This window comes from Stegostoma tigrinum, chromosome 6, assembly GCF_030684315.1.
Source record: "Stegostoma tigrinum isolate sSteTig4 chromosome 6, sSteTig4.hap1, whole genome shotgun sequence".
NCBI classification, from domain to species: Eukaryota; Metazoa; Chordata; class Chondrichthyes; order Orectolobiformes; family Stegostomatidae; genus Stegostoma; species Stegostoma tigrinum.
Genome location: NC_081359.1, coordinates 58,660,929 through 58,673,015, shown reverse-complemented (window position 1 = coordinate 58,673,015; position 12,087 = coordinate 58,660,929). Strand labels below are relative to the sequence as shown.

Sequence of the window (12,087 nt, the reverse complement as noted above, 5' to 3'; positions counted from 1 at the left end):
ACAAAGGCCCACTGTATATTCATTAAGCTGTGTATTACAAGCTCAAGTTCCGGGGCTATTTATGAAAAAGACTGAAAGAACTGCAGATGCTGGAAATCAGAAACAAAAACAAAAGCAAAAACAGAAATTGCTGGAAAACTCAGCAGGTTTGGCAGCATTTGTGGAGAGAAAACAGAGTTAATGTTTCAAGTCCAATGACCCTTCTTCAGTTATGCCAGACCTCCTGAGTTTTTCCAGCAATTTTGGTTTTTGCTTTTGTTCCTAGGCTACTTATGTCTGTCTACGCCTGAGCTCATCAAGCTTTAAAAGTTCTTGGCTAGGCTCCAAGGCTGCTGGATGGAGTGTCTTACTGTAGTCAGATATTTCGTTATGTAGGAAGAGTCAAATACACAAAACAGCATGCCTGATTGCACATAAACTTCCCTTCAAACATTTGTGTCTGAAACTGATGACAGTCCAGGAAAAGATTGAGAATGTTCCAACTGAAGGAACCTACTTGCCAGAAAAGAAATTAACGGTCTTAAAGAAGTCTGAGAAAATGTATACAGCACTGCCAGCATTCAATATTTTTTATCTAGGAATACTTTCAAATCTTCAAAGAAAACTGTTAAGATTTGAGTCTTAGAATGTTTTCTGATTTTTGCTACAGTTTGGACTGATTGCAGGAAATTAAAAATTTCCTGCTGATCTTTGAACAGAACTGGAGAGGGTTGATGTAGGGAGAGCCATTGATCTTGGGGGTATACGAACTGTTAAAAAGCACATGGGATTAAAGGGACAAATGCATTATGGACATAAACATAAAATTGACTAAGGAACCGAAAACATTAAGTAAAATCATTTCTCCAGACTGGAGTAAAATATACACTGTTGTTCTCCAGTGGGGGTGACAATATGTTCTCTTATTTTTTAAGACTTAGCATTGGGCATGCAAGACGGAATTTCAAAGGTTACATATGCCTAAAAATTTAGAAGATCTGGTAATCAGTAGTAAAATAGCAGTGGACTTCAGGAGGATCGGTTCAATGGGCAGACTCATTGCAGCATGAAATTTAAGGCAGCGAAGTGTGTGGTGGCTTATTTTGGCAGAAGAAATGAAAGCAGGCATTTAAACTAAATGGTGCAAGTTTATAGGTGGTGCAGGTGCAATGAAAACTGGGGTGAACGTATGCAAATCTTTGAAGACGGCAGGACAATTTGGAAAGATTGCTAAAAAATAGGATTTGCAACTTCATAGGGGAATAGTGTAAAAAAAACAGGAATATGATGTTAAATTAGTTAGAGCTCAGTTGGAATTCTGCCTTCATCTCTGGGCATCACATGTCAGATTGACAGTAAGACCTGAGAGAGTACACAAAATCATAGAATCACATTAGTATTATGGCACGGATGGAGGCTGATCAGTCCATCTGGCCTGCACTGATTTGTTTAATCAAAATCATTAGCTGGCGCCAATCTCCTGCTTTATCCAAATAAATATCTGCTCTCTTGAATGCCTCCACCATACTTCCAGGCTGTTGATACCCAACTCTGAGTACTCGCTGAGTGAAAAAAAATCTTCCTCACTTCATCTTTGCTGCTTTTGCAGATCACTTTAAATCTATGCTCTCTTGTTCTTGTTACTTTTTACAAGAGGGAACACTTTCTCCCCACCAATCTACCCGCCTGCTCATGTTTTTGAAAACCTCTATCAGATCTTCTTCTTCTCTCCGAGGAGAATTAATCCCCACATCTTCAACCACCCTCTTTTGAAGGTGATCATCCCTGGAACCATTTTTGAAAACCACTTCTATAATCTATCCAATGCATCCATATCCCTCCTATACTGTGGAGCCCAGAACTGTAAACAATACTCCAGCTGAGATCAAACAAATGTCTAATACACCTTCAACGTCACCTCCTTGTTTTTGTACTGTCTGCCCCTATTAATAAAGCCAAAAAAACTATATGCTTTATTAACAGATCTCTCCATGTGTTCTCCCCAGGTCCCTCCGCATAATCCTCACCTTAGAATGATCGTTGCTATATGCAAGAGACTAATAGAATGTCATCAGTAGCGAACAACTTATGTGGATAGATTGGAGAAACAGGTATCATTCTTCTTAGAACAGAGAGGTTGAGATGAGATTCGATAGATGAGTTCAAAATTATAAATAGCTTTGCATGAAGAATTCAGAAAAACTGCTTCTTGTGGTGGAATAATCAGTAATCATTTGGTAAACAAAACGCAGATGACATGAAAAAAAACTATTTTTACATAGTGTGTTGTGATTTGGAATGTTCTATCCCACAGGAAAAAAAAAACAGTTACAAAGTAAGTAACACTAGCCTCACACTAACCCAGTGCTACCTTTAATTGAACCTGCATCACTGTATTTTTTTATTTATTCATTTGTCGCTGGCTAGCCAGCATTTATTACACATCCCTAGTTGCCTTTAAGAAGGTGGTGGCGAGCTGCCTTTTTGAACTGCTGCAGTCCTCCTGATGTGGGTTGACCCACAATGCTTTAAGGGAGGGAATTCCAGGATTTGTACCCAGCGACAGTGAAAGAACAGCAATTATATTTCTAAGTCAGGATGTTGAGTGGCTTGGAGGGGAACGTGGAACCTTGTTTCCATATATCTGCTGCTTCTCCTTCTAGATGGAAGTGGCTGTGTGTTTGGAAGGTGCTGTCTGAGGATCTTTGGTGAATTTCTGCAGTGCCTCTTGTAGATAGTACACACTGCTGCTACTGAGCATCGGTGGTGGAGGGAGTGAATGCTTGTAGATGTAGTTCTCATCAAGCAGATTGCTTTGCCCTGGCTGATGTCAAGCTTCTTGAGTGCTGTTGGGGCTGCACTCATTCAGACAGATGGGGAGTACTCCATCACACTCCTGACTTGTGCCTTGTGTAGACAGGCTTTGAGGAGTCAGGAGGTGAGTTACTTGTCGCAGTATTCCTAGCTTCTGGCTGCTTTTTTAATCATTGTGTTTATGTGGTGAGTCCAGTTGAGTTTCGGATCAATGGCAACCCCTAGGATGTTGATAGTGGGGGATTCAGTGATGGTAACATGATTGAATGTCAAGGAGCAGTGGATAGATTGTCTCTTATTGGTGATGGTCATAGCCTCGCATTTGTGTGGAGCGAATGTCACTTTCCACTTGTCAGCCCAAGCCTGGATAATGTCCAGATCCTGTTGCATGTGAACATGGGCTGCTTTAGTATCTGAGGAGTCATGAATTGTGCTGAACATTGTGCAATCGATGGCGAACATCCCCACTTCTGACCTTATGATGGAGACAAGGTCATTGATGAAGCAGCTGAAGATGGTTAGGCCTAGGCCAATGCCCTGAGGAACTCCTGCAGAGATGTCCTGGAGCTGACACGATTGACCTCCAACAACCACAACCATCTCCCTATGTGTCAGGTATGACTGCAACCACCGGAGAGTTTGCTCCTGATACCCATTGATTCCAGCTTTGCTGGGGCTCCTTGATGCCACACTCAGTCGAATGCAGCCTTGATATCAAGGGCTGTCACTCTCCACTCACCTCTGGAATTCAGCTCTTTTGGCCATGTTAGAACCTAGGTTGTAATGTGGTCAGGAGCTGAGTGGCCCTGGCGAAACACAAACTGGGCGTCACTGAGCAGGTTATTTCTGAGCAAGTACTGCTTGATAGCACTGTTGATGACACCGCCCATCGCTTTACTGATGATTGAGGGGAGACTGATGGGGTGGTAATTGGCTGGGTTGGATTTGTCCTGCGTTTTGAGTACAGGACATACTTGGGCAATTTTCTACATTGCCGGGTAGATGCCAGTGTTGTAGCTGCATTGGAACAGCTTGGCTAGGGCAGCGGCAAGTTCTGGAGCACAAATCTTCAGTACTATTGCTGGAATGTTGTCAGGGTCTGTAGCCTTTGCAGTATCCAGTGTCACCAACCGTTTCTTGCTATCACATGGAATGAATCGAATTGGCTGAAGACTGGTATCTGTGATGCTGGGGACCACTGGAGGAGGCCGAGATGGATTATCCACTCTGCCATTCTGGCTGAAGATTGCTGCAAACGTTTCAGCCTTATCTTTTGCTTTGATGTGCTGGGCTCTTCCATCATTGAGGATGGAGATATTTGTGGAGCCTCCTCCTCCAGTGAGTTGTTTAATTTTTCACCTCCATTCACAACTGGATGTGGCAGGACTGCAGAGCTTATACTTAACTGCTATCAGCTAAATAGGAAAATTATGGCCAGGTAAGGGCCGTCCACTGATGATTGCACAATATTCTATTCCATTTCTAATTCATCCGATATCGAAGCAATTCATGACTGCATGGAACAAGGACTTAGCCAGTGCTCAGGCTTGTGTGATGAGTGGTAAACAGCATTTTAAGTGCAGTAATTACCATCTCAAACAGGAGAGAATCTAACCAGGTTTCCTTCATCTTCTCAACTATGGCCACCTTCAATTCTCCTACCAATGACATCCTGCTTGCTGTAGTTTTCCACAAACACAGCTTTAGTAGCTGTGGCTGGCTGGGGCAGAAAGAAGTTCGGGTTTTCTGTTAATGACTGACTTCGAAGTCACTACACCATTCATAAAACATGACTTGTAGTGTTTTCCATTCATCTCCATTCAGCTAACTGATTACAGCGACAGCAACAATCAAGAAACTCATCCAAAATTAAACAGTTCGTTTGATCAAATCCCAATCCAACCACAATAACATCCATTACTTTACTGTAGCCACAGTGTCCACTGTTTGCAATGCTGGTGCTCTGGAAGGCTTCTTTGGCAGAATTTCCTAAACTCATAAGTTCTACCATCTGGAAGAACAAAGGCAGCAAGTACATAGGAACACTTTCACTTACAATTCACACACCATGTGACTTGGAAATTTATCACCATTCCCGAATGGAATAAAATCCTGGAACTACCTGCCAAACTGCATTGTGAGAATACCTTGACCACTCAGACTGCAAAGGTTCAAGAAGAAATCTCACCAGCACTTTCTCAAGAACGGCTAAAAATGGGAAATGAACACTGGCCATGGCAATGACGCCCACATCCAAACAATTATTAAGAAAACAGGAAAATGCTGGCATTAGATAAGGGAATAATTTCTGTTCTGACTGAAAAATCATTTCAAAAAAATATAACTGGACTCAAAACCTTGTGCCAACTGTGCTTTAATAAAGCAAGGTACAATAGTTAAAGAGATTGTCACCAATAGAGTGTGATTACCTGTGGGTAGCTTTAACGTCCAATTTATAATCTGTATAAGATGCCATGACTGGAGTAAAAATCAACAGGGAGAAGTGCAGGGCCGTGGAAACACTCACAGGTAGCAGCACGTCGTTCTGTGTATTGCATCTCGAGTTCTAAATGTGTTCAGTTATAATACTCAGGTTTCTGCATTAAGTGTCAAGAAGGAATGGGAATAGACAGGTGTGTTTCCAGGTTAAATATGCCTTGTGGCTGATTTGCAAACCAGCAGTGTTGGCAGGAAACAGTTAAAAACTAAGCCGTTGTTGCAATCCCAAGCGAGAAAAAAATGTTTTATAAGAGCAAGGTGAGTACACTAATTTAAGGGTTAAATTAAGTCTAATTAATAAGCAATAATATGGCTTACCCTTTAATTACTAATGGAGATAATCTGCAGTTAGAATTTCTAAGTTCAGCAATTATATCAAATGACCAGATAAAGCACAGTGATCCCAAGGCAACAGAAATTGAAAAGTCCCAGTTCGCTGCTCTGTCTTTTTATCACATATTTCAAGTGCTGAAATTCAGATAAATACGAAACTCTCTATCTGACTCCCATAGAAATATATCACAATTCTGTGTGTACTGTATTCACTAAACGCTTCTCAGATCACTCCAAATAATTTTAACTGGCAATTTCCTTTGTAGGTTATACACATCCTAACGTTTTTTTTGCCCAAAATGTTGGCCTGTGTCTCTGGATTACTAACCTAGTGACAGAACCACTCTCCTAATATCTCCCTGGGAATCAAGGCAGCTCTGGGAATCTGTGGGTTGGCTGGGAACATTACAATGATAATCCATGTCAAGAGATGGTGACAGACATTCCCATCAAGGTAAGGATCATGAATGGATCACGTGGAGATGAGGGAAGAGGAAATTGGAAGCAAAGTCACCGAAATTTTCTAGTTCTGGACGAGTTAAGGGGTTTGAATTGCTCAAATCATCAGTGCAGAGGAAATGAAATGAGCGAGGGAACCTGAGGAGGATTGGAATAAAGAATGTTCTATCTATCCCATAAAAAAGCTTGACATAGATAGAAACCATGCAGGTACCCATAACAACACCTTCAGAAGTGAGGGGGGGAGGTGAATGAGAAGTTGGTCAGAGTCAGAACAAGTTCCATCAGGTAGAGGAGATACTGGTAGTTGGGGATTGGATGGACCTTAATTCAAGGTAGAGGTGGAGAGTTCTGAAATGATCCTGTTGGGGGACAAGTTATAGGGGAATGGTACATCCAAGATTGCACTGTGAAAGCAAGTAAGACATTAGTAGAGTCACAAAGATGGATGGGAAGATACTGCACAAGAGGAGGAAAAAAGTAGAGTTGAAATAGGAAGAAATAAGTTTCATGAGACATGAAGGGGTTGATACAATGGGTTGAACTGGGGCAGTCTTATTTATGTTTTACTCCTTTCTCCTCCTCCAATCTGCTGAATCTTTACAGTGTCTGCTCCTGCCTCTTCAGGGCACAGACCAGGCCCAGGAGAGTCACCTTGTGGTGCTTGGCATGCTCCATGTAATGTTACCAAGGCCCTGATGTTCACCAGGTAAAACCTTGAGCAGACCTTGGTCCCCTCGTACATGAGGCTGGAGATGTATTTGACGCTGCTCATTCAGGCCAGATACAGGATGGCTGGCTTGATGATGTCCTGGATACTATCCCTCAGCACCTTGCAGTTGAGAATGTGTAAATGTGAAGCCTCTATGCCTTTCTGTCTGTGTACCACCCATCCACTGAAACCCCTACCTGCAGTGCAAGAAATACAGAACGCTTCACAAATTTGCATATCATCCTTGTGCAGGGCCAAGCTAATCCTCTCTGTATCTTTTTTAATTTAGTATATGTACTGTTGGAGCGATTGGAAAGGAAGTAAAAGTGGACTGTTCAGTAGGTGATGAACTATAGGTTTGGAAGCGATGGAGGGAGGGCCTAGAGCCACCCTCTTTAGCTTTTGCATCGTAAAATCTTGTGTTGGTTTCTCTCTCCTGCCCTCTACCCCATCACAAATCTTTCTCTTTCTTCTTTCTTTCCCAGTCCCTATCTATTGGATTAAAAACTCTTCAGACTTCTATTTTGTTTTCTATTCTGAAGTAAGGTTATCAACATGTAACATTAACTCTTTCCACTGATGTTGCCTGACCTGCTGAGTTTTTATTTTTATTTCAGATTTTAAGTATCTACTGTATGTTTCTTTTATATTCATTGTAATGAGTCCTGCCTTTTTAAGTGCTGTTATGATATGGAGGTTTTTTTTAAGAATTTTCACTGTTCTGACGATGTGAGGCTGTTTATTCCTCCCAGTCTGTGACTAACCTGAAGCTTTTGAATAGGAGAACTGCAGAGACTCATGAAAACCATCAGTAAACTAATCACACACCACATTTTGAGATTGCACATTGAGAAAGGAACATTTTTTAAAAAAATTCTTATTTCAAGAACATATAATTAAGCATATAAATGCCCATTGTTTGCTTCTGCTACCATTATTTATCTGTTTGCAATAAATCTGAGTAATAGTTTTAAAAAAAGTAAGCTATATCCTCCTCGAATGATTATTATTCCATCTACTAAAGTCCAGGAAATCATGAGGACATGCAATATATTCTGGAGCAGAGCACTGGAAGCTCCTTAATTGGCCTGTGCTCATTATATATTTCTCTAGATGCTGGGAAAGTAAACACATGAACTGTGTTGCTGGAGTGAGTGCTCACTTCCGGCAGTGGTCTATGATGCTGAACTAGAGGAAATGATCCAGTGTAAAATTCGCAGAATGTACTGAGATTAAAAGTGATTTGATAAACTGACAAAGTGACTTGATAAACTGACAAATGAACACTGGTAATTTTTAGCATGCTTAACATAATGACCCTTGCTACTTCTAGTCACTGGTATCTCATATAATAGCTGCAATTTCTACTACAGTTCCTAAGGACTACAGAACAGTGGATAATGGAATGGGACTAACAGAGTTGCTTTGCCAAGAGCAGGCAAAGATGATGGGCCAAATGGCCTGAAGTGTTGTAACGACTCAAAGACTTTACTTTGCAAGTTTTATACGTAGAATTCTTAGAATTCCTACAGCGTGAAAACAGGCCATTTGGCCCAACAAGCCCACACTAACTCTCCAAAGAGCATCCCACCCAGACCGATCCCCTTAACCTCTCCCTGTAACTCCACATTTCCCAGGGCTAATGTACCTAACCTACACATCCCTAAACACTATGGGCACTTTAACATAGCCAATCAACCTAAAGTCCATAACTTGTCTGAGCATGTTACCTCATGCCTGCAATGAGCAGATTGTTCACATTGTACTCACAATATGGAAAATGTTTGTTATGCATCACATCTATCAACATTGTCATGGTTCATGTCCCAAGTAAACAATTTTGTCAGAGTCATCAGCTCATTACACAAATACAGTGCTAGATAGATTTCAACAAATGAGACGCAGCACACTGCAATGTCCTTTCCGAATGTACACACCTCATAATACATTGAATGCATTTGCACTTTTCTTTGACGTGGCTTATTGAATTAAACATCAAAATGAATAATAAAAATGTTTCAGTAAGGAAATCTCTAGCCTACATGAAACAAACAACAATAATATTTACAATTCATTTGCTCCACCTAGCAATTAACTAAATAGTATGCTGATACCCTTAGACAATCCCATAACTCTCATATATCATTTTACAGAGAAGTAAATATAAAGAACAATCTGGAAATATATTAAATACAGAGTCAATTTAAATTCCCAGGGCAGATATGAAGGATGCACAGTTCCTTGTGTCTTTTGTTGAGATGGGCTTTTTGTTCTGAAGATTTGGATGAGATTTTGCGCTGCCCACCATGGTGACAAGACTGGCCAGTGAGTGAAACCAATCAAATAAACCTTCAGCCATGAGGTCCTCCCCCTTTAGGTGACAGGGTGAGCATGTCAGCAACAGGTTATAAAAAGTCAACTGCATGCAGCTTCATTTTGTTACTTCCCTGGAGTTTGAATTAATTTCTTCTTCCCAATTACCTTCTACCCAATTGAGAACCTTGACATTTCAGAAACCCCAAAGCAAAAGGCAAATGTTTATTTGGCAAGCTGCACTTTTTCTGCCACTTTGGCACAAGAACTTGCCGCTTTGTCCTTACAGTATTATGGCTCTAAAGGTTGCTCACAGTCACTTGTGGCTGTCACTTCTCCAAGGACAGGTGATACACTTCCAACAAGTCTCAGGCAGCTCATCTCCCTGGGCCATCTTCAAGCCCAACTAGCACAGAGCATTTAATAGGCAGCTTACGGCTGAGTGGCAGACTTTAGTTAATATTGCAAAGGGTGGCTATTAGTAGCATGGAACTGTGAAAGCAGTGAAGAGGAGAAAAGAAAATTACACCGTGCTCCAGTAAGTCCAGAATCTGGATGTGTGCTCCTGTTGGGCAGTGGGAGCAGGGCTGGGAAGAAGCTCCACTTAGCCCATGGGTTAAACCCCAGTGTGTACGGGCATTGTCGGTCCAATATGCAGGAGAGTCTGTCCATGGCATTGCTCATACTGAATCCGAGGGAATGGTCAGAGATGGAGGCATTTTTATATGGTGGGTGGGTAATTGGAACCTTGGGGTGAGGACCTTGTAATCTTAATTGGTTGTGGGGTGGGGTACAGTACGATCTAAGAACATCAGGGTGCAAATGGCTTTGCAGGTGTATGACTCAGCAGAAGCTTTGGGACTTTAACGTCCAGGGGTTCCCGGGGAAGGATGTCAATGGTGATAATAATTGACAGTGGAGCAATAAGAAGTGCATTGAGGGTCACAAGAGTAATAGAGATGGTGAACCAGTGAGAGGATGGAATAAAACCGTGGGGAGAAATAGTGAGTCAGATGGTGGGCTTGGAACTTGAATGACCTTACAAAGCAGCTGAATCTCTCCACTCTGAATGGGTATTAAACTTAGCCTGTCCAAGTAGAAATGGCTGCAGCTAAATTAGGAGGAGTTTTTAGTTGGGGGTGGAGTTATGTCTTGCACATTTTAGGTAGCTGACAGGACCTGTGATTAATCATTATTCCTTTGGATGGACAACCAGATGTGGCTGCATTCAACTCACACACTGCCAACTATCAACAGTCCTCCCAGAATCACATTCCAAAGAGGTCCCTTGAAGTTACAGATCTGAAGTAATTTTCTCCTGATTGTTACTCCATGTTCTACGAGGATGCAGAAAGCAATGCAGCAAAGGAACTGAAAGCAATATAGAAGCAACCCAATTGCCACAATCCAACCATCACAAGCCTGGCATGTTCTGCCATCCTGAATGGATGGTATTGCCTCACAGCTACATGGCCATTCTTCTGGTCATCCTAGTCCTCAGATGAAACCAGAGGTTTCAACTGCTCCAATGGCAACATGAAGAGCAAGAGGTCCATCTGCAGTAGCAGGAACAAGAGCAGTACAAGCCAGCACCAGCTACCGTCCAACAGAAGCAACATAGTCTGCACAAGGTGGCCCATGTATGTGGCAAGTGATGCCCCAAAGCCAGATCTATTGGGTTTTACGCAGTTATCTCCATATGACCGATTATCAGCGTCAACAACACCTCAGATTATGCCAGGAAGCTGTTACCTACAGAAGCAGTCAAAATGATGAGAGGCCTGGATAAAATCCAGCCTTGGGCTAATATGTGGCAAGTAAAAAAATTAGCTGTACATGTGCAAGGGAGTAATCCTTCCAAATGTAGAATCTCACTATTGCTCCACATAGCTGAATGGCATGGCCATCACTGAAGCCCCACAATCAACATCCTGGAGGCTACCATTGACCAGAAACTGAAATGGACTAGTTATATAACTACTGTGGATGTAGGTACATATCAAGGGCTAGGAATACTGCAGTCAGTAACTCATCTCCTGACTCCCCAAAGTCTGTCCACCACTTAGAAGGCACAGTGTGATGGAATACTCTCCACTTGCCACAGTACCAACAACACTCAAGAATTTTGACATCGCCCAGGACAAAGCAGCCCACTTGGTTAACACCAAATTCTCAAAGATTCACTTATTTCTCACCATGTTCCATTTACAAGATGCACTACAGAAAGTCATTAAGGTTGCTTAGATGGCACTTTCCATATATATTGTCATTCCTTCACTGTCAATGGGGCAAGATTCTGGAATTCCCTCCCTAATGGCATTTTGTATCTACATAAAGCACGTGGATGACAGAGGTTCAAGAAGGCAGTTCACCATCTCCTTCCCAAATGCAACTAGGTTTGAGCAATAAATGCTGGTCAAGCCAGCAATGTGCATACTACGAGAGCAGGTAAGAGGTTAGAAATACTGCAGTGAATAACTCATCTCCTGATTCCCTAAACCATGTCCATCACCGCCAAGGCACAAATCAGGAATGTGATGGAGTAATCCCCACTTGCCTGGATGGGTGTGGCTCCACTCAAAAAGCTTCACAACTTCCAGGACAAAACAGCCCACTTAATTGGTACCACATCCACAAACGTCCATTCCCCCTAACACAGATGCTCAGTAGCAGTAGTTTGTACTGTTTGCAAGAGGTACTGCAGATATTTACCAAAGTTCCTCAGACAGCATCTTCCAAGCCCTCGGCACTTACACCTTGAAGGACCAGGGCAGTAGATACATGGGAACACCACCACATTCAAGTTCCTCTCCAAGCCACTCACCATCCTGACTCAGTAATATATCGCCGTTCCTTCACTATCGCTAGGTCAAAATCCTGGAACGCTCTCTGTCACAGCATTGTGGGTCAACCTACAGTATGTGGACTGCAGCAGTAAAAGAATGCAGCTCAGGAGCACCTTCTCAAGGGCAACCAGG

The 12,087-nt window shown here is 42.1% G+C and overlaps 1 protein-coding gene and 1 pseudogene across 7 annotated transcripts in view; both read right to left on the bottom strand.

Moving 5' to 3' along the window:
- Positions 1-12,087, bottom strand: part of tenm4 (teneurin transmembrane protein 4) — a 973,741-nt gene that overhangs the window by 97,582 nt on the left and 864,072 nt on the right. The gene's annotated exons all lie outside the window — the stretch shown is intronic.
- LOC125453732 (U6 spliceosomal RNA) lies at positions 7,004-7,103 on the bottom strand (annotated as a pseudogene).